The 23,350-nt window shown below is 52.9% G+C and overlaps 1 long non-coding RNA gene across 2 annotated transcripts in view; it reads right to left on the reverse strand.

Moving 5' to 3' along the window:
* Positions 1-3,416: 3,416 nt before the first annotated feature.
* LOC311618053 overlaps positions 3,417-23,350 on the reverse strand; it is a 49,692-nt gene continuing 29,758 nt past the window's right edge. The window contains exons 2-4 of one of the 2 annotated variants that reach the window (XR_014794219.1): positions 6,781-7,005; positions 4,874-5,016; positions 3,429-3,607 (exon numbers count right to left, since the gene is read on the reverse strand). This is a non-coding gene — a long non-coding RNA (uncharacterized lncRNA). Of the gene's footprint in view, positions 3,608-4,873; positions 5,017-6,780; positions 7,006-23,350 lie in introns of both variants that reach the window. The other variant, XR_014794218.1, reaches the window with a different exon arrangement.

Raw genomic sequence — 23,350 nt, forward strand, 5'->3', positions numbered from 1 at the left:
ATAGTATTACATCTTTCCACCCAGGATTTATTCAAGTCTCTCATATCCCTCAGAAAAACGTTCTGGTTTTCTTCATGTACACTCTAAATGTTTCTTATAAAATTTATTTCCAGGTATTTTGTATTATTGTTTTATTCTTGCCACTGTGGATGGGGACTTCTATTTTACCTTCTAGATAGTCATTTTATAAATTTTTAAAAAATACTATTTGTTTTTGTTCATTGTTTTGTTACTGGTCATTTTACAAAACTTTTATTTTTTTAATTATTTTTGGGAGAAACCAGATTTTTTTCAGATGAATAAGCATCTTATTTGCAAACTATTATTACTTTGCTCTCCTCTCCCAGTATTTACACTTTTTATTTCATCTTCTTGTCTAATTGCAACAAAAGCGATTTATGGAAAGTCTTTTTTGAAATATTGATAACAATAGCTACTCTGGTCTAGTGTCTGACTTCAATAAGAATACATCTAGGGTTTCACCAGCCTAATGTCTGTTGTTCATCCTTCCTACTCCTGTGACCACTATTCTAGTCTGGCCCATATTAATTTGTCACTTGTTTTATCACAAACATGAAGAATTAGAGTGCAGAGCTTGAAGTCAGATCATCTGTGTTCAAGTCCTGGCTTCCATTTACTAACTACATAATCCAGTCAAGTTACTCAAGACCTTTGAGAAACAGTTTTAAAAAATAAAATGAGTTGTTGTAAGAATTAACTGAAAAAAATATATAAACATTATGTATGGCATCAGTAAATATTTTTTTTCATTCCAGCCCCCAAATTCTCCATCCAATCCAACCTATTGTATATCCCACTCAGAGGTTGACCTTCCCAAAATACCGCTGTTCACATCGCTCTATCACTCCCCCTGCTCACAATCTTTACTTATTCCCCATTACCAACAGAATCAAGTGCAAACTCTTAAACTTGTGTCTGAGCCCTTTCCTCATTCAACTCCAAGCTTCCTTTTAGCCTTATTTCCCGTGGCCGCCTGCTGCCCCTGCCCATCACACCCCTGCCTGCCCTTTACTCCCGCCACGGCATTCTCCTCACTAACGGCTGCCTACGGCTACGTAGGTCCCACCTCCCAGATCACTGTCACAGAGCCCTTCAGCGGCCCCTTTTCCAGCTTTTAGTTGCAAGGAATACAAAAATGAAATCACAGCTGGTTTAAACAGTGGATATATTAGCTCACTCGACTAAGTAGTCCAGATGCAATGAGCTTCAGGCACAGTTCGAGCAGGACTGGGATGCCATTTTTCGTGATTTTCTAGCCTCTTCCCACCTCCCATGTTGACAGTAGTCTCGCCTTGTGTTCCTAGTCACCAAATGACCGCCAGGATTTCTGACTGCGTGCCTCCTCATTTGAATACGGACAGAGAGATTGGATGTCTTTCCTTGGCCTCTAACAAAAGTTCTAAGCCTCTTGTCTGATTGGGCCAACCTAAACCAACCCCTATGACCAGGGGAATTCGTGTGCTGATTAATTTACAACCAACCAGCGAGCCCAGGCAGCAGCGAGTTGGTTATTTTGACTGGCTCAGCCAATCAGGACTCATCTCCAGAGCCACACACTGGCTAATGGAGGTGGGTGGGGCATTGACAACAACCAATTGCACTACAATCTCTTCCGCTTCCCTTTCCAGGGAGCTGGGCTTCCTTTAAGCCCCAAGTCAAACCCCAGACCTCTGAAAACGAGCCCCCTCTCCTTTAACTCCAGAGGCCTTACTGCCTGCTCAACACATGGCAACCACGACCTTCTATAATTGACTCACAAAAGAGTGTGTCTCTTCTTCCTGTGAATAATCACAGGACTGATTAAATTCTGCAAAAACACTTTATACAAGCTGGCCCTTCTGACCTTCACAACCATCATCTGACTCAGAGAGGTTACGTGACTTGCCCTATGTCACACAGCCAGACAACATGATAACATTGCCCCAGAGGCTCTCTCTCTCTCTCTCTCTCTCTCACACACACACACACACACACACTCACACACACACACACACACACACACACACACACCCCTTCCTCCTCCTCCACTCCCCAACTCAGGCCTGATCTGAAGGTGCAGAAGCCCCTGGCACCCTCTCCTTCCCCCTCCTTCACCTCCATTTCTAGAGCTCCGAAACTTCCTCCAAAAAGTGCAAAGTTTTCTTGCCAGGCTGCAGTTTCTAAGATTTGTGTGACAAGGCCGGGTGAAATTCAAATGACTCCAGGTGATTTAATCTGCTTGGGGCCGGGTGGTAAATCAGCTCGGCCCCGGCTGCCTGCCGCCCCAGAAAGCCACCCGCCGCGCAGGGGAGAGCAGCCTATCTGCCAATCGGCAGGTGAGGGCCCTGCCAGCGGGAACCGCGGCCCGGGAGTTCCCCTCCGCTGCTCTCGGAATACATTTGGAGGGTCCCGGGGCCCACGGCCTCTCCCGGCCTACATGTTCCACCAGGAAGCGTCTCTCCCAAGGATGCAGCCCTAATTCCTCCCTCCCCCCGCCCGGTCCACAGAGCCGGCTCCCAGGTCCACGCCGGAGGTTGTAGGGGAGGAGGCCAGCGTTGGTCAAGCTTTCACTGAAACTGGGGCCTCCGTGCCAGGTCCTGGTGCACCCACACACCCATTACCTCATTTCGTCTCCACAACAACTTAATGAGGGAGGCATGTCCGTCCTCGGCGTACAGGTGACTTAATTGAGGCTCTGAGTGATTAAAAAAACTCGCCCAGGGTTATTACATCGCGAGCAGGAGGCAGAGCCAAGATGCAAACCTAGATTCGTAAGACTCCGAAGTCCACCCCGCTGCGGAGGCCGAGGGGGCACGGCAGCTTTCCCTGGAGCCTCGTGGCCTGAGATAAGAGAGGGGGCAGCCCCCGGTTAAGGGGGAGTTGTTCCTCTGAGCAAATGAAACCATCATTTTTTCCGCACACGGGAAACGTCAAAGCAAAAGGTGGTCACGCTATGACGTGCCCACTGCGTGTGCCTACGTAGGTGCCGGGGACCAGGTGCTGAGCATCCATCCACCTAACCATCACCCGGTAAGCAGGGGGCTGCTGGTAAACATGTACCAGCCAGCAATCTGGAGGAAAAGGCAAGCTCTGACTTACGGCGTTTGCCCATTCCTGTGGTGTCAATGGTCCCACCATGGTCCGCTGCAGGCTGTCAATGGCATGTCACTGGACACGGAGTCGGGAAGAGACGCCCTCAGTCAGTTCTCTAAGCCAGTAGGAGAGCAGCCTGGGGAATGCAGCCGATAAGGCTGCAGTAACTACATGTGGTGGGTACTGGACTTGCCAGTAACGGCGGAATCCCTTCATGAGTTACGGAAATGTCTAACCGCTGTACTGTACACCTGAAATGAACATACTATTGAATACAAAAACAAAACAAAAAAGCCAGTAGGAACCAACTCCAGCACACCACTGCCTGCAAGAGAGGTTTTATTAAACCCATTTAACAAACGAGGCCGTACAGAGAGGCCCTCGAGCTGAAATCCATCTCTTTACAATGGTCCCGAGTCCGCGGTCTCTCCACAGCTCCGTGTTCCCTGAGCCGGAGGTGAAGTGGGGAGCCACGCTCACTGGTTTCTGAAGGACGGTACCCTCCCGGGAGGTCCTGAAGGGCAGAAGAAAGCCAGTGGGTAGAAATGCTCCAGGAAGGTGGACCCAGCTACGTACGCCTGGCACATAGTAAGTGCTCAATAAACAACTCAATGAATGAATGAACACAAGCAAGAAAAAGCCATTACCTGCATCTTCTATTGATCCCTCAAACTCACCTAATCCCTTACTGAGCTCATCATCTTTTCCAAAAAAAAAAAAAGCCTATCCCTCTCCTGTCTCAGTATCACCAAGCCAGGAACTTGGGGAGTCCTGGCTCTCCCTCCCCCTGACCATCCCCTCATCCAAGTGATTGCCAAGTCCTATCTGTTCCTCTGGAGCAGATGCTATCCTCAACCTACCCACTCTGCTCCCTGCTCAGACGGTCACCCTCTCACCAGAGCTTCCTCACCGGTCTTTCTGTTCTCATCCCTTGCCTGGACTCACCGCCAGGGCCTGTCTAACCCATCATCAAGGAAACTGCCAAAGCGATCTTTCAAAACCGTCCCTCTGCGTGTGTCCCACCCCTTCCACAGCCTCCCTTGGCCCAGAGGATGGAACCGAAGCCTCCTGGTCCTCCAAGGTCCGGCCCCTCTCCCTCACCCGTTGGATCACCGGGCTCTACCCCGTGTCATTTATTGAACACCACCAAGGAAGCATCCGGCCTCCATTGGCGCCTTCGCTCACGCTATGCCCTCTGCCGGAAATGCCCTTTCTGCCCTCCCCCACCTCCCTTCCCTTCGCCTGGAAAACAGATACTCGCCCTTTAAGACCTAAGGGAAGATGGCTCAGCCGATGATTCCTTTTCGCACTTAGCATTTCATGATTCTCATGCCAAGAAGGCTTTTCAGATTCTGCTGTCACCTTCTCTCTTCATGGGTTCCTGCCGTGGGGGGTCCTCCGTTGCAGCTCCATCGTTTTAAGGGCACACAATCCCAGGCCCCGAGAGGGCAAGGGGCTCGCCCACAATCACACAGCAGAGCCAGGACCAGGCCAAACACCGGCCTCCCAGCTCAGGGCTCTGTCTTTGCAACACGCTCTCCAACTCGATCCGCTCCCTGCACTTCAACACTTACATTCTCATTACGGCCATCGCTACCCCACCCTGACTTACCTCCTCACACCTTTCCTGCCTGTGCTCACACTGCTGCAAGGCCAGGACCTGCCGCCTCCAGGAAGCCCATCCTGATTATCCAACCAAACCCATCCAATACCACACACCCTCCCCCAATCACCCACCTGTGTGTGTCAAGACCCAGCCCCTGGGACTTAGTTCACTCACGGTAGTCAGCATCTCGTTTTATCTCGCCAGGCAGGATGTCCACTCTTCCACCTTCTTTCTTCTCGTGCTCCTCCTCCTTGTACATCCCCAGCCGCAAACACAACCACTTAGGGTAACAACGTATGGCGAAAAGAGGGTGGCATCTGGGGTCAGAGAGATGGAGGTTCAAATCCCAGCTCTACAATATCCCTGACGGGTTGCCCAAATCCATTTGAGGCTCAACTTTCTTTATCTAAAAGAATGAGTTCACTGCCGAAACCGGTTTGGCTCAGTGGTAGAGCATCGGTCTGCAGACTGAAAGGTCCCGGGTTCGATTCCAGTCAAGGGCATGTGCATTGGTTGCGGGCACATCCCCTGTAGGGGGTGTGCAAGAGGCAGCTGGTCGATGTTTCTAGCTCTCTATCTCTCTCCCTTCCTCTCTGTAAAAAATCAATAAAATATATATTTTTTTAAATCATTAAAATACATATTTTTGAAAATGAATAGCTCACCCATATTCCACACCCAGTACTTAGGCTCTTGATACGGGCCAGTTCCCTTCCCAAGTGAAATGCCCAAGACACTTGGAGAAGACAGCTCCTGAGGGCTGGGAGGTGAGCAGAGTCCTGAAATCTCACTCCCACCCTCGCCAGGCACGGAGCAGCCTGTGTGCAGAAACGTGGGGTATAGCCAACCCCCCTCCCCACCCCCAGCAATCTGCTTTAACCTTCCTATCACAAATGCCTTGTTTATTTCAATAGCATCCGTTTTACTTTTCCGTTCATGGAAAAAAAAAAAAAAATTTTTTTTTTTTTACAGAAACAGATTTAAGAGGAAAAGAAGTCTTTAATGAGTAAAACTGTCTGCAGCCCTGTTTCTTTCTCAGGAAAAAGTGGCTGTGATTCTGGCATGAGAGGGAAGCTCAACAGCTTCCCTTCGCTGCAGCTGCCAGGAGAAGTGCATTTCGGAGGAACAGAACCTCCATGTTAAACAGTGCGCCTCGGAGCCAGGCGCTTCCTGTGCCGGATTCCGCTTGGCAGGTGATACCCCAGCTCAAGCGGGGATCCAGCCCCGCCGCGAGCAACCGCAAGGCTCTCTCTGTTCCTGCCCGCCTCCAGCACGGGAGAGGCAGCCCTGCCAGGCCCTGGCAACCCACTGACCGCGAGGAGAAAGGCTCCGAGACAGGAAGGAGGCAACTGGACAGGGGGCGGCTACCCCTGGCCCGGGGCCAAGAGGACCGGGACCTCTCCCAGGTGCAGGGCACTCAGGGACCAGCACTTTCTCTCCCCCGAAGGAGGGCAGTGGGACATAAAGATCAGGTCCAGGACTTGCTGCTCAAACAAAAGTTCAGAAAATCTGCAACTTCACTCTCTGCTTCAAAGGTGTCATTTCAGAGGGCCGCTCTGGATGGGGCTCAAGGGTCAAACTCTAAAAGAGCTCTGTTCCTCTAAGAACTACCCCCCCCCCAAAAAAAAAAAAAAAAAAAAAAAAAAAAAAAAAAAAAAAAACCTGACCTTCAAATATGAACAATAGTGAGTCCCCAGGGCAGAAAACAGGCCAGGTCAGGATGGTGGTCCCCTCCTTTATCCCAAACCTCATACCTCTATTAATGTAGCCCGCTGACTCATAATGAGCCTAATGGCCCATGACTTCTAAATCTCTTTCTTATGAGCTGCTACTCCTCTTGACAATCTTTCCTGTAGTTGAGATGGGCCCCAGCCTCTATCCCTGTGACATTTCATCATGCCACCTTGTCACGCACGCCCATTGAGATCCTTCTGGGTCCTGATTCTGCTATCTCACCTTTTATCTGTTCTGCCACCTCCTCCTGTTACAGGCCTGCACCCCTTATGTCTTCTTCTGGATCCTTGGCATATATTGGTCAGAACAGGGGAGAAGGCAGAGCCCATAGACCTTTACAGACTGACCTTGTTTCCCTTATAACCACATTCCATGGCTGTTGTTTGGCCAGATGGGGGGTCCCTCCGTGCTCTCACAGACACGATCATGTCCTCAGACACCATGAGAGACCCTGTCTTGTGTCTTAGGAGGCAGCGTGATCTGACAGAAAGGCTTGAATAAATCCAGGCCCGGGTCCCAGCACCACTGGTCTTGGGCAAGTCACTTAACTTCCCAGAGAGTCAGCTGCTCACCTGCAAAATGGAGACCATCATATCTAGTGCACACGGGTGGGGAGATTAAGATCTGGCACACAGTAGGTGCTCAATACCTAGCTTCTGCTCCACTCCACACAAGCTCATAGCCTTCAGCCACCAGTCACTGAGCTGTTGAGATTGAGAGGATTTGCCTATTTGGGGTGAATCCAGGTTGGCTCCAGGGACCACTGCCTTCTCTGAGTGTCACAGATTTCACCTCCGTACTAGGCCCTCACACTATTTTGAGGTCTTTATGATGTGAATCCAAGGCAATCTCCCTTCCTGGATCTGAGCAGTTTCTTAAGTAAAATAATAACAAGAATAAGAACAGCTTAAGCCTTCCCATCCCACTATGAAATGAAAACTACCTCCATTTTGCCTATGAGAAAACTGGGATTCAGAAACGTTAAATAGCCTTTCCAAGATCGCAGAGCTGACAAATTCGAGCGCTAAGCAGAGCTCTGCCTGACCCTAAACAGCAGACTCTCCACATTAGCCAATATTTCCTACATGTTGGCCTCTCAGGGGCCCTACTGCACTTGTCTTTTGGACTGAAGTTCACTTGGTTGAGTGCCTTTTGGGTCCTGCTACTGTCCTCATGGGGTGGCCCCTCCTCACCCCCATCTCCACATAAAGAGTGGAGATCGGGGTGAGGAGGTGAGGGTGAGGCGCAGACCCACTGCTCCTTGAAGACCCGGATCAGTGGGTTGATCTCCGCATGAGCATCAATCTAAGCTCTTGGGCCCTGGCTTCCCCCGCAGCCTAAGCACAAGGCAGCCTGGACCCTCTCCCCTGTCCTTCCTCAGGACCCAGCCCTGATGCCTCTGGACTGCCCGCTGCCTCCTAGGCCCTGCGTGGCCAGGATCCCCACCTGCCCAGGGACACCCCAAGGCCCTTTCTCCCAGTCATGTGTCCTGACTATCTAGATGCTGAGTCCTGCCCCCAGCATGACTGTGCCCCATCACTGAGCACCAATGCTCACCCTTCCCTCAAGCCTGGGGTCCAGGTCTGGCCCCGGAGAAGGGAGGGAGTGGACCCAGGAAGCTGCCAGGGCCGGGGCTCAGGCCTGTGGCCACCACGGGGGCAGCCAGTAAAGGAGAGGATCCTTAGAGATTCCAAAGGAAGCCATCTGTGGGTCTGTTTGCAAACCTTAACAACACCCAGGCAGGGGGCCCAGAACCGGAGGCCCGTATCAGAGCACTGCCCCTGGGGCCTCCAAGGACAGAGCTTTGGAGCAGCTCCCTCTCCTCCCAGACACAGTCTCCCCCCCTCCCCGCCCCTGCCCCCAGTCCAAACACAGCCCGGACAGTCACCCCACCATGAGCACTCGCGCCCCAGCCCATTCATAAAAAAGAGCACTCACAAGTCCACTCACGCCCTCGCTCCACAGACAGAAGCCCAGCCACGCATTCAGTAGCTATGGATTAAGCACCGGCTCCGTGCCAGGCATGCTTCTGGGCACGTGGGATCCATCCGCGGCCAAAACAAAGGTGCCATCCCTGGTGAGGTCTTCCATTCTAACTGCAAAGCCAACAGTGCAAAGTAAACTTAAATGACTGAGCCATTCCGTGCCCTGGCGGGTGATGGGGACAAAAGGAATAACAGGACAGGGAGCGGAGTGCTGGGGAAGAGGCAGGGAGCAATTTTCAGGAGGGTGGCTGGGGCTTCATCGAGAAAGGGACACTGGGAGTGCCCAGCAGCCACCTGTGCGTGGCCAGCGGCTCCGGTAGGGGACAGCCCATTTTCCCATTCACGTTCCCCCCCACGGTACCTCAGATACTCCCTGTCACAAACACCCGGAGACCTGCCGGAGCCACCAAATACCACGAGCCTGGGACATAATGACAGGAAGGCTGATCAATGTCACCACGTCAGGGGAGTGACTGCGGGATCCCACCGCCTCTTCCAGCTATTACGATGTTTCCTTCTTCCTCCAAGTGCTGTCGAACCCTCTGTCTCCTCCGCCTCCCTTCCTGACCCCCTCACATCTGTTCTCCCCCCCTCGGCGCTCCGTCCACACTGGGCCTGGAAAGACAAGCAGCCCTCTAGGGAGCGTTCCCTTTCCCCTTTGCTTTTCCTGCTCTCTGGTGAGATCAGCAACGCCTGGCCCACGTCGGGTATTGTACGAGGAACCGCCTTTTCACACAAAAAGGACGGGACCCTGAAGGGAACTCCTAAAGAAGGTGATGAAGTTACTTGTCCATTCATTCAGTCAGTATTGATTGAACACCCACAATGCCACTGGGTGCCAGAGATTGTCCTAATGGCGGGGATGCAGACATGAACAGCACGGCTCAGATTCCTGCCCTCCCAGCGCTCACATCCTGGCAGGGGAAAGAGAAACCATAAACAAAATAAATAGCAGTCCTCCCTTAGCTGAGGTTTGGTTTGCCACGGTTTCAGTTATCCATGGTCAACCATGGTCTGAACATAGGAAATGGAAAATTCCAGAAGCAAACAACGTATACGTTTTAAATGCATGTCTTTTTGAGCCTCCCTTGTCCCATCCCCGCCCCCCTCCGCTTTGTCCAGCAGAGTCACACTGTATGTACTCCCTGCCGGGAGCCAGTTACCAGACGATTGTGGTCGTATGGCAGGGCTTGTGTTCCAGGAACCCTTATTTTATTTAATAGTGGGCCCACAGTGAGGAGGAGTGATGCTGGCAATTCAGGTGGGCCAAAGAGAAGCCACCATGTGAATGTGCGTGTAGGGAAAGCATACATGTAGGCTTCAGTACCATCTGCAGTGGCCGGCACCCACTGGGGAGGTCTTGGCATGCGTGTCCCCCAGGGAGGGATCCACTCTCAGTGAATATATGGTGTGTTCCATGGTGACCCAGGTTAACGGAGATTAAAGCAGAGGAGGAGTGAGAAGGGAGGAGGGTTTTAACAAGGATGGCCTCCTGTCCTCACCACAGACTTTTCCACTGCACAACACACCCCTGAATATTTCAAAACACACCATCACACACTCACACTAGACTCCACGCAGACAGGCACGTGGTCCTCCTCACTGCTTTTCAAAGGGTGTGCACACGCGCGTGCGCACACACACACACACACACACGTACACACAGACACACACAACACGCCTAGGCGTGCGCATGCTCACGAGCATACTCAGCATACGCACACATACACACTCACACACACCAGCCCACTCACTCAAACCTAAGAGAAGCACACCCTCCAGATCACTAAGAGGCTAGGGAGTCAGAACCAGCAGGCCCCTCGCGGCCAGAAGGCACTGGAGAGGAGAGAGAGGCCCCAGCTCCCCCGAGGCCAGCAGCAGGCCAGTGACAGGGCAGCGTGGCTCCAGTCCTGAGATCCTCATCAGACACACCCTCTCCCCTGTCCACAGACCCCCAACCTCAGCACCCAACAAAGACACCCCACTTGTGAACACCCACCGATAAGCACACAGTCTTATGCACAGGAACACACACCAGACACACACATGTACACGTTCCCTCACTCCCCTCTTCCGGACAAGATGGGGTGAGATTTGAAGAGCCTCTTGCAATATCAGCACTGCTAGTCCCTTCACCCTCTCTCGCAGACGCGCGCACACACACACACACACACACACATACACACACACGCACACCACAGGTCCCAGCTGTTCCAGTCTCCACCACCTTCTCCTCCAGCCCCGGCCTGTGGTCGGGAGCTCTCTGGATGGCATGTGTGTGCATACAAAAGGACCCTACGTGAATGGATGCATGTGTGATTTGCAAATGGGCTGGACACGTTTGTGTGCAAGTATTCACGCATGGGGACTTTACAGTGTGTGAGCGCCTTTATGTGTGTGTGCGCAAGTGTGCGCGTCTGTGCACACGTGTGTGCACGTTCCCAGGGAGACAGAGAAATTTATCATCTAAATCTGGCTTCTCCGGGGGATGAAAGCAAAGCAAAGTTCAGGTTTAAATCACACCCGCGCGAGCAGGAGGGCTCCCCGGCCTTACTTGATTATCTGCGGTGTGCAGCGGAACCGGCTGGCAGGCGGGAGGCAGCCAGCAGCCCGTCAGCGGGGAGTCATTTGTTGTCTCCAGGCCCCTGGGACCTGCTAGGGCTGCTCCAGGAGCGGGAGACCTAGGAGTGCGGCAGCGACAATCGCATGCCCGTCCCAGGTGCTGGGGGAGGGGCGGGTGCAGGCTGGCATCGGCGGGGGCCTCCTGGTGCTATGGAAAAGCAGAAGGAGAAAAGGCAGGAACCCACGGGCCAGGAGGAAGCCAGGCACTCCTGGGCCCGGATGGAGAGAAAGGGGCCAGGCGAGAGGCAGCCCTGGCCCCAGTGCAGACGCCGCCCTGCCACCCTCTTCGCTGGCCAGGAAAACACCCTCGGGGCTCCAGGTCAGAGCCTCGGGCACCCTGAGTTCTCCCTGCTCTCTTCCCTCTGTGACAATCATCTCTGCTCTCCTTTCCATCTCTCCTCCCTGCTTTTGTTTCTGTGTTTGCTCTTTGTCTCTCCCTCGCTCTCTCTCTCTCTGGGATTCTCTTATGTGTTATGCCGGACTGTCCAGCCTTCTTTCTCCATCTGTCCCTCTATCCACCCAAATCTCAGGGCTCCCTTTGCCGACCCCTGGAACCTTGCTCGTAACACATCACACACCTCCCAGCCCTGCAATCACCTTTGAGCTCGTCATTTAGAGGAGGCTGGAGAACTAGGGATCAGAAACCCCATTTTACAGATGAGGAAGCTGAGCCTCCAGAAGGCTTGCCCAAGTCCACACGGCTGGCATAGAATTAAAAACCCATGTGTGTTTCCACTGCATGACCAGCCTCCCATAAATCCACGTCACCTGGAAGAGGGAGCCGTTCTCCCCAGTTCCCCAAACCTTAAAAGGAAGAGAAGGTAAGAACCCCGTGCCACAAAGCAGCTTACCCCAACCCAACCACTAAAACTGCCTTCCGCTCACAACGGGTCCTACAACACGTAAAGGCTGAGCTGGGAGGCATGAGCACCCTCCGTATGTTCCCCAAGGATGCCCCATCCCAGCCCTGCTCTCCCTGAATCCGAAGCATCTCTACGTCCCCTATTCCCCATGCCCCCCTGGGATGAAGGAGCTTCCTGCCTCCTGAACAGGTGCCTCTTGAGGTCTCAGTCTTCCCATCTGTACAATGGGGACGAGGAGGTGGTAATGCTCACACTGCCGAGCTAGGCCCCTGCTCCCACAAACACAGCAGCTCCTCTCCCTGAAAGGACCCTGCTCCCTGAAAAGACCTCTGGCTTCAGCCACCAAGAGCCCGCGGACACCTCTAGCGATGGCTGTGGGTTCGAGGGCCCAAACCGCCTTTGCCCAGCTTGGGCAGCTTGAGCAGCTTAAAGCCGCCGTGGGCCCAGAGACAGAGCCCCAATCTGCAGCCAGGTCCAGCCGCCTCCCAAAGCCTCCACCGCCGCCTCCAGCCCCCACCCGCCAGGCGTCAGCACCAACGACCCGCCAGGGCCTGCCCATTTTCCTTTCTTTTCATTGCCGGCTCCGAGCACAGTTATAGAACCAGGTCTCCACAGAGTAATTTACTGGCAGAATCTCTCCCAGAATCCAGCTTGAAACCAAGCTGTAAAAACAGCTTCGAGTGTAAATAATTCATGCAGACAATATGACTTTTTTATGTAAATTCGGTGCATTAACCCTCTATTATAATGATGGACGACAGATAGGGGCGACGTTGCCTTGGTAAGAGCTAATGGATGGCCGCCATAAATTCACTGCACATTTTATTGTGTTGCTGGAAATTGTGCCTTCAGGCAATGCTGTTTACTTTTATGTAAAACTCTAGGTTCCCTAAATATTACAAATATTTTACATCCAGCTCCTCAGCATTTGGGCTCGGCCCACAAATCAAGCTTGCTCCATGTGAGTTGTAATTAAAGGTTTGTTGTTTTTTATTTTTTTTTTCCCCGGGACAATTATCTCCTACTATAAAGAGAAATATTTTTCCCCTTTAGATGTTCCGTCATTGACTTATTAACAAATCCTTTGGAGAAGGAGGCTGCGAGCGGCTCTCCGTGTACTTGGCACGAGTGGGTCGCAGAGAAGGAGCGCTGGGGGCACGAGAGCTTGGTGGCTGGCTTTTATGTCTGGCCGCCGCGCCAGCTTATTTACACATATGATATTCTGGGCCTTCCTCTCCCCCCAACCCCCTCCTCTTCCTTTCTATAATTCATGACCACTTTAACAGGGTAATTCCTTCAGCCACCTTTGCAAGAGACCGGGCCCCTTGCAAGCCCCCTGCCCGGGCTTCTCTTGGGATGTCCACGCTGGGCCTGATGCCCAGGAGGGTCAGCCGTGGAGTCTTCACAGCTGGCTGCCCCTACACAACCCCGATCTGCTCACCGAGCACCTTGCATGGGCTGGATTCCTGCATGGATTCTCCTACAACCCAACGTGCCCGAGGTGCCCTTGGCTCTGTCCCTGCCCGGGCAGAACTCGTGAGGATAGCACTGAGTCTGGCACCAGGTCCAGGGAGAGGATGGCAGAGAACCTCAGGAGCTTCTTAAAAAGAAGGGAGGCAACAGCTGGAGCCGCAGCCCTCTCTCAAAATAACCCTCACACTTGTTTATTATTGTCATTAATATTAATGGCCGTGCTGTTAATATTCATACCGCTGCATTACTATCACCCAGGAGCACCTGGGATCTCTAAGCACTCCTCATGGCATGTGGGTTCTGCCTGCAGGGCCTCCGCCTCTCTGCGGGTCACCTCCCCACGGGCATGGCACCCATCCTACCCAGGTTTCAGAACACCCTCCTCTCTGATGGGCGCCTGCCTCAGGAAAGCCAGGGCCACATAGGATTGGAGGTGCCTCCACGTCCCAGGGCCTTTTCTGGGACAAAGACCTAGACATTTCCAAGGGGCACAGGAAGGTGTCGGACAAAGGTGACTTAAGAAAGAAAGACAGTTCATTTCCCCTCACCAGCTCCGTTTCCTGCAAACTCAAAAGGAGACACATTGGTTAAAAACAAAAACGAGATATCACTGTTCTTGACTAGATTGGCAAAGATAATTGTAATAATGACGGCAACAGCAGAGGCCAGCCAGCTTCCTGTGTTATGCTTGGGACTGTAAATTCGTAAAACCTTTGTGAAGAGCAGCTTACAAAGTGAGGCTGGATGCACACTCTGCTCACCCTGTGACCCAACAATTTCATTTTTAGGGATTTCCTGTGTGTTCACGATTGAAACGACTCTCCTTCTACGTGAAATCCTCTTTTGCTCCCCTCTGTACCCACCCATTCCTGCCCTCTCCTTCCCCTAATCTTGCCTCCCGTCACCCTGAATGTCATCTCCTCCCTCCCTCCCATGCCTAAGTTACCTGCTCTTCTCTGGCATAGCCTGTCCATTTCCTTCGTCCTGTGGGAACCTTTCACCTGTGAACTAAGGAGTTATTTCTGTAAATCCTTGAGACGTAAGCCCATTGCAAAAAGTTACTGTCTGGCCTGCTGGCAGAGGCTGGGTGTCCTGTCTTCCCACTACATCATAAACCCTGTAAAAGCAGGGACCGACCGTGTTGTTTTATTCATCATTTCTATCCCCAACCTGGCACTAGACTGTATGTAGCACACACTCCATAAACATTTATAGCATGAATGAATAAATGAATGAATGAACGAACGAACGAATGAATGAATGAATGAATGAAATGCACAAATATATATATACATTGACGTTGACTGCAGGGATGTTAATAAGAGCAAAACCATTGGGAAAACACGTATGGCCATCGGCTGGAGCCTGGGTGAGTCGAGTGCGGTTTAGCCATACATATAACGCAGGCATTACAACCACGAGATGGATCTATATGTATTGACATGAAGGACGTCCGTGACATATTGCTGAGTGGGGAAGAAACAGGTGACAGAACAGCATGTGCTGTCTGATCTCGCTCGGGGTAGAATTGCATACATGGAATCTATTTGTGTGTATTTATGCACAGAGAGAAGTCTGGGAGGCCGCTCACCAAAATGCTATGTGGTTATCTCTGGGTGGTGAAATCTGAGGTGATTTTTACATTTTTCTTTGAACTTTTCCATCTTGTCTGAAATTGTTGCAATGAGCATATGTATCCTTTTTTACAAAATGATGAAGCTGCTTTCAAAAGGAAAAAAAAAAAAAGTATAGATATACTGGGAGAGGAAGGGGTGTCTTGTGAGGGAGTCAACCTGAGGCCAGGTGAATGGACAGAAGCTGAGCCCGGGGGTGAGCTGTCTCCCCTCTGCAGGGGCTGGGGCGGGACCCCTCCCCACACACACACAGGCTACCGGGAAGGGCATTTAGGGCTGAGCCGCGATCCCATCCTTTCTGCAGGCACCTCATGCCTGTCCAGAGTGGAGCTTCTAAATACGGATTTCCGCCTCTGAGTCTTCTGATATGCTTTACCGCCTCAGAGCTGTTTTGCAAAATTCATAGCAGTTTCCACAGGCTCCAGGCTTCCTGGGACCGATTCCATTTTGAACAATAGTGGAGTGTCTGCTTGCGGGCGCGGTCAGCCCGCCCCAGAGCAGCCTCCCAGCCGCCGTGAGCTGGGACTGTGGGGCCACGGCATGAAAATACATGAGCTCGTCCGTGTCCTCGAACTCACCCTCCTGTCAACCAGAGGGAAGGACGGAGGTGGCCGCCCCCCTTCCTGGCCCTCCCGTGCCCTGAGGGGACTCTCCCCCAAAGAGGTAACACAAGGTCCCTCCCAAACCCCCCCTTTTTTTCCTGGATCACCCCCTTGGTTCTCCTTACCCGAACACCACCTAGAGCCCTAGAAGCTAATTGTCTTGGCCAAGCCAAGGTCACAGGGCAAGGTTTGGCAGGGCTCAGGGTTGACCCAGGGTCCCGTGCCTGCTCTGTGCCTGCCCTAATGCAAAAAGCCTAGGTGCTCACTCCTTAAAGTACATCTAAGGGGTGTGGCAGCACGGCCATGACCCCAAACTAAGCCACCAGAGGCCCCACTGCTGGTCTCTGTCCTTAGCCCTGCCTCCCTCAGAGTCTAGTCTCAGTACCCACGGTGATTTCTATAAAACACAAAGCTCACCAGCTATTCCTCCGCTTTAAAGCCTTTGGTGGCTCCACATTGCTTATGGGGGAAACAACTCCACGCTCCTCCGCCTGACACTCAAGGTCTTCTGTAACACAGCCTCTGTCCCTCCTCCCTGCAGAAGGCAGAAGGTCTCTGCTCTGACCCTGACCCTCTTCTTCTAAAAGGCCTTCACTGGCTCCCTCTCACCCTCAATATACACGAACGTGATCTGCTCCAGCCCCACTCCCTGCAGCCCGAGCCTGGGCTCCAGCCACCGTGAACGGGCCAGGAGGTTTCACGGCTCCATGTCTGTATCCCCTCCGCTGCTCACTCTTCTCAGCTCCTTCATCTGGGTAAACATCCTGCTCCTCCTCCAAGATTCTGCTCAGCGATCGCCCCTCAGAGCGATCTGAGGGGCGATCTGTCCCTGACTCCTCCAAACCCCTGACAGCCACTCGGAGCAAAGCCACGGTCCCTGAGCCCCCTGTGCTCGCCCTGCTGACCTTGGCCACTGCCTGCCCGTGGGTTCAGCCTTCCCACTGCACTGTGAGCTCTTCAACTGCAGGGCGTCCCATGCCCAGTGAATATTGGTTATCGTTGTTATAGGAAAGGCGGGTTTCGTCAGTCCCCAGGGGAAACTGAGGTGCAGAAAGGTAGAGAGACTGTCCAAGGTCGCAGAGCTAGAAGAGGGTGGCGGCAGGTTTGAACCCAGATGTCACTGTTTCCAGTGGGCTGTCCTTCCCACTGCGTTAGTTTCATTTCAGAACCACTCTAGCAAGTACGTCATACAACACACACACACACACACACACACACACACACACACATACACACCAACATCTACAGGAATGAACATGAGTGTATCCAAACACACAGAAACACACATCATCCCACTGACACACTCATGCACATAACAATTAGCAGACCCCATAGTGCACCTAATGACTCACACATAGACACAGGTGAGCATCCACTGATGTACACATATGAACATGAACTTACATATTTGTGCACATGTGCATGCATAACCCACATGGATGCACACCACACGCACAAACATGTACCCAGGCATACATACATAAGTGCATACAGACATGCACAGACACATATATTCATACCCACAAGCCAGTCACAAAGATCCAGAGACATGCACATATGCGTGCAGAAATGTGCACACACACATGTTCAGAGATGCACACATATAAAACCGCAGTCATACCCAGACTAACACAGAGATACACACAGGCACAGGCACGCACTCATATGAACACAGGCAGCACGTGTGCACGCACACACAAGGACACATATGCATACCCACAGACCCTCACAAGAGGAAGCACATACACTGGCTGGGTACACGCCAGTACATACACACATGCAGACACACTCCCTGAGACACGTTTGTGAACTACACAGGTCAAACGGAGCTTCTGCTAGGGGCGGGAGCCTGTCTGAGGTACCTCGGGGCGCTCACATTTTTGCAGCTCAGGAAGGCAGCTGACATACCAGCCCGGCTGTGATGGTATTTTGCATAAATGCTAATGTATTAATTACCATGTACAGTACACAGAGCTGCCATTTAAAAGAAAAAGTTAAGACTTTTTAATTCAAAAGCCCCATGTGGGGTGGGGGCGGGGGGGCCTGCCCTGCGTGGCGGGGGAAGCAGGCAGGGCACCCAGGCCCACGCCCACTGTCCCTGCACTTGGATTCCCACCTGCAGGCTTCCAGCCCATCAGCCTGGGTCAGCCAGCAAGGCCTCCGCCTCAGGGGTCTGGGCGCTCTCTGGAGGCCATGGCCCATCTGGGGGGGGCCCCCTTGGCCGGGAAGATGGATAGGGGCGTGTGGAGAACAGGCAATGCCTGCGCAGACGAGGTGGTCCCCAGGGTGGCGGGGGGAACCAGGGCAGACGTGGGAGCCGGAGATGGACAGCCATCAGGATTCTTTTCTCCATTCAGTCCATTCTCTGCACAGCGACTGACGTAACCTTTTAAACCGGTGCATCGGATTATGCCATGCCCGGACTCTAATCCTTTCAAAGGCTTCCCATCGCTCTTAGAGTAAAGTTCACTCTCCTTGAAAGGGCCTGCAAAGCCCAAGAGCTGGCCTTTCCCCTCCCTCTCGATGCCTCCACTCCCCACTCCTCCTTTCCCACTAGGCACCGCCGCCGGCCAGCGGTCCCTCGGCTTCTCTAGGCTGGCTTCTTCCCGTCAGCCAGGCCTCAGCTCACCTGGCACCATCTTAGGGCGCCTCCCCTGATCGCCCCGGCCATCCATCCAAAGGAGCCCCTCCCCCGTCACGCTTACATCACGGGCTTTGTCTCCGTGCACACCTGCTGCAACCCTCTTGGTTGATTTGTTTTACTTGGTACCATAACCACGGCCCCCATTGGACAGTGAGCTTAGGGGGACTCTGCAGACCTTGTTTCATCACTATACTGCACCCCCTGCACAGGGTCTGGCACTTAGTAGATGTTCAGTTAAGCCTTTGTTCGATGAGAGAAAGGCCTGGAATGAACAAGAGATGCCCTTTCTGGCTAGCTCATTCCAGGTGCTAACAGTTCATTCTGGAAGTGTGCTCTCCACCTGCCCAGCTCGTCTACCTCCCATGGGGGCTCACAGCCCAGAGCAGGAGCTGGAGGCCCCGGGCAGCAGGCATGTCCAGCATCACCTGACATCTTAGAGACCAGTCTCCAACCCTACCCAGTGCTCCCCGTCACTGTCTTATATGGCCCTGCGAGGGAGGCATCATTTCCTCTATTTCAGAAGAAATTAAGATTCTGAGATGTGATTTTCCCAATCTCACAGCTTGTCAAAGGGAAAGCCAGGATTTAAATCATGTTTGGTGCCAATTCAGGGCTCCCTCCACGATCCCAGTGACCCTCTCTCCCCCTGGGCCCTTAGGGATGCTCCCGGCAGCTGGAGCACAAGAGTGATGGACGTCCCAAAACATGTCCCACAAGCCACCCCCTCTCGGAGGCAGGAGAAGCAAGGTGGTCCTGCCTGGCAGGTGAAGAGGGTGCCTAGGGCCAAACTGACTCACCCCCAAACACAGGGTGAGTCCCCAACACTTACTCAGTTGCCAGGAACCACTGTTCGCCCAAACCCATGTCCACTGCCCTGCCCTAATAGAGGCCACACTGCCATCATCTCTCTATGTGAGGCCTCTACCCAGCAGCCAAAGTGACCTTCCCTAAGCTCACATCCTATTTCCCTCCCTAGTGACATCCCCACTCCTCACCCAACTCCCTGCTACTGCCCTTAAGTGCTTTGTAAATATGTGTCATTGTTAAGAATGCACACTGCCCTGGCTGGTGTGGCTCCGTTGGTTGAGCATCTTCCCACACATGGAAGGGTCACGGGTTCGATTCTCTATCAGGGCACATACCTGGATTGTGGGTTCAGTCCCCAGTCAGGGCATGTGCAAGAGGCAACCTATCAATGCTTCTCTCTCACATTGATGTTTCTCTCTCTCCCTCTCACTATCTGCCTTCCTCTCAGTCTAAAAATAGTAAGTATATCCTTGAGTGAGTATTGAAGAAAGAGGAGGAGTGGGGAGGAAGGAAAGGCGGGGGCGAGGGGGAAGGGGATAGGGGGAGGAGAGGAAAGGAAAGAAGAGAAAGAGAAGAAGGAGGGGGGGGGAGAAGGAGAAGGAGAAGGAGAAGAAGAATGCCTACTACTGGAGTTCAAATTCTGGCTCTTCCATTTACTACCCTGTTTCCTCGAAAATAAGACAGTGTCTTGTATTAATTTTTGCTCCCAAAGATGTGCTAGGTCTTATTTTCAGGGGATGTCTTATTTTTCCATGAAGAAGAATATGGTACGCATTTATTGTTAAATGAAAATAAAGGAAATTTATTACCTGTATACAGTACGGTATTACGGTAGTTGTCAACACAAACCAGACAAACTGTGAATCCTACAGTATCAAGAATTTACTCACTTATTCAATGACAATCATGTCATCATCTTCTGGAACATCATCATAGCAATCCAATTCCTGAATTTCCTGGTGAATTTCTTGTGACTCCATTTCTTTCAGAATCAGTGGACCAAATCTCTCATGTTTAGCCTAAGGGGGCCTTATTTTCAGGGGATGCCTTATATTTCACTCAGAAGGAAACCTGTAAGTAAGTCTTATTTTCGGAGGATGTCTTATTTTCGGGGAAACACGGTAGCTGTGTGCCCTTGGGCAAGTTACTTAACCTCTCAGTGGCTCAATTGCCTAATCTGTAAAATGGGAATAATAATAACAGTATCTTCCTCATAGGGTTGTTATAAGGATAAAATATGTAAAGCACAAAAAAAAAAAAAAAGTACCAACAGTACCTGAAATCTGAAAAACACTGTGTAAGAGTTTGCTGCCGTTCACAATTGTTTCTTATAATCATTTCATCTGTGACTTTCTCCTCCCTGAAGCTATCAGCTCCGTGAGGATGGGGGTTAGACTTCAGCGACGGCAGCTCAGAGGCTTCTGTGCCCACAACCCAAGTCCCTCTCTGCCCGCAGCCTTTGTTCTGCTTCCCCGTGTCTGGCTGGTGCTGCCCGAGCGGGAGGAGAGGGGCATGCCCTCGGCAGGAAATGCTGTCAGCGTCAGAGTGCCAGCCCTGAGGAAAGCGGCAGGCGGCAGCCAGACGTTGTCCCCGTGGAGGGTTGGGCAAGGGCTGTACCCTCCGGAGCCCCGAGTTCCCTGGGGGGAAGCTAAAGCTTCCTTTGTCCAGAAGGTCAGGAGCAGCCGGCCAGCTGTGGGGGAGTTCCGCTGCGCAGCCCCAGCCAGCAGCCCAGATGTGCGTGTTTGCACAGCCGCGCCCGGGCTCTGAGGCAGCCTTGTTGGGCATCATGAAAGGGGGTTTGTGATGGGACGGGCGGCCTCCGCACCCCGGCTGTTTGCCTCCAGGACAGCAACCAGGAATGCAGTCCGCAGGAAGCCCTTCCTCCCGGGCCTGCCAAGTGCCCTCCTACTGCCTGAGGAGTCAGGGCCCCTGGCACGAGCAGGTGGAACTTGCCAACTGCAGGCTCGAGTCTGCGTCTGCTCCTTCCTCGGTGTCCTGTTCTGTAAGATGGGAGAGGCCCCCATGTCTCCCTCTCCTCAGGGAAGGCAGTGTGGATGGTGGGAAGCTCACGGTATACGGGCAGAACACAGCATGACTGCGAGCTCCAGACTCAGAAAGACCAGGAAAGAATGTCCACCTCTGAGAACCTCCGTCCATGGGCTTGTTCCCGGGATGAAAGGACATAATGAGGAGGAAGGGCCAAGCCGGTGAGACACACAATAGGTGCTCAATAACTCTGTGTCCTCTCCTTTGGGTCACCGGGCTCCAAAATGGGAGGCCTGAGGTCGCCTGCGTTGAGAGCAGGGGGTCCCCTGCCACTGTCCCAGAGGAAGAGCTGCTGCCAGAGACCCTCGCACAGGCATGGCACCATGCAGCTGGGCAGTGCTATGCCAGGCATGACTCTCCTTCCTGCAGAAGAGTCTCTGCCCCCACCCCCCCTGAGTCCCTGGGCAGGGCTGGTCCCTGGGCACAGTGGGTCTTAGATCTCCAGATACAGTTCATCCTTGGGCCTCGTCCAGCCCCGGGCAGGGCAGTCCCTGGGCTCAGCTAGTTGTCCAGGTACAGCTGTCCTTGGACATCACTGGTCACTAGCAATGCCAGTCTCTGTACACAGCTGCTCCCCAAAACGGTCTCTGAGCACAGTTCGGCTACGTACAGTCCACCTCTGAGCATAGACGTTGTCTGGCATAATCGGTCCCTGGGGTGCATGCCCCGGGGGCCAGTGAACCCTTGGGTGGTCAGAGTAAGCAATGTCCGTCCCGGGGTACATAAGAGCCCCAGTGAGTCCAGAAAGGGTTTCTGAGGACAGTGTTCCTGGGCATCATCAGCCCTGGCGGGCAGGGGCTCCCCCTGGGCACAGTCACTCCCAGGACAGCTGGTTCCTGGGCACACGGGGTCCCTAGGCACGGTCGGCAGTCAGCGGGCACAGTTGTTTCCAGGTGCAGTTGGTCCCCTGAGCACCTGAGGTCAGTCTTTGACCTCAGGACAGAGTGGGCCCCCAACATAGTTCATTCAGAGCCTCCCCCATTGATTAACATGCATAACCCATCACCCCCTTCTCTGTGGCCCCATCCCTCTTCACATGACCTGGAGAACCGGAACCCACAGAAAGGAGAGGAAGTGTGCTCTGGGGTCTTGAGAGCCCCGGCCTGACCTGCTTCATGACAGGTGGAGTAGCAGGGCAGAGCTGTAGGGGAGAGAACTGGAGGGCTGGGCTCAGGAGCAAAGCCTGACCCCATGCTGGTGTGGGCTGGTGCAAAGCATAGCAGAGCAGCCCTGGCTGGGAGGCAAAGACCCTCCTTCTCTCTACCCTGCTCCATCTCTGTGCACAGAATGGATCCTATGGCTGCAGGAGGAGCAGGGCTGGCCTGCTGCAAGTCTCCATGGGACCATGAGGAAGTGTGTTCGCCAAGTTCCTCCTCATTCCAAGGAGGTGGCCTTCCCTGTTTTCTCACCAACATGCTCACAGCCTGAGTCACAGCACTCACAGGGAAGGGGAGGCGCCTGTGCCAGGGACCGTCAGCCCAAGAGACAGCTGGTGCTAGATTTCTGCCTCTTGGGTCTGACCAGTCCCAAGGCTCTATCATCTCCCAGCCTAGCTAAGAGCAGAGCGGCAAGCCCAGGGCAGGGATCCGGCCGCATGGAGGTCCGGTCCCCAGGCCTGTTTGGTTCTCGCTTCCTGAAGGGGCATGATTCCTATAGGATGATGATGCGAGGTGGCATCCCATTAGCCAGCAGCACCTGTCCTTTCTGCCCACCTTCCTCCCCAGTCCCCACGCACATCAATGTTTAATTGAATTGCCAGTGTAGTGGTGCAAGTCACATCTGTTTCAGGGTCTGAGCAGGAAGTGAGCAGCACGCTCCAGTCACCCAGGACAGGGTGAGCCTGTAATCCATCCGCACGTGAGTCCTGCCATCCCAGACAAGCCCCTACACTCAAGGACATTTGGAGCCCCTGGGTTTGCACCTTCAGAAAAATCAAAGGAAAAGTCTAGGACAGGAAAGGGTGAGGAGAGCATGCAGGAAAGGGATTCCACAGAGATGGAGCGGGAAGAGAATCTGAAGAGTTGGCCAAGCCAGAACCCAGCAGCCAAGAGGTCTTCCAGCTGCAGGCACCCAAGGGTCCAAGAGCCAGCCCCTGGAAGGTTAATCATTAACTTATACTTATTTGCTCGCTAATATCCCAACCAAAACCATCCACTCAGGGAGCCCAAGAGAATAATGGCCATGGGGAGTCAAAACTCTAAGGCTAGACAGGACTTCAAGCTGAAGAGACCAATGGGCTTA

Source organism: Pipistrellus hanaki, assembly GCF_964339955.1.
Source record: "Pipistrellus hanaki genome assembly, chromosome: 2".
NCBI lineage: Eukaryota > Metazoa > Chordata > Mammalia > Chiroptera > Vespertilionidae > Pipistrellus > Pipistrellus hanaki.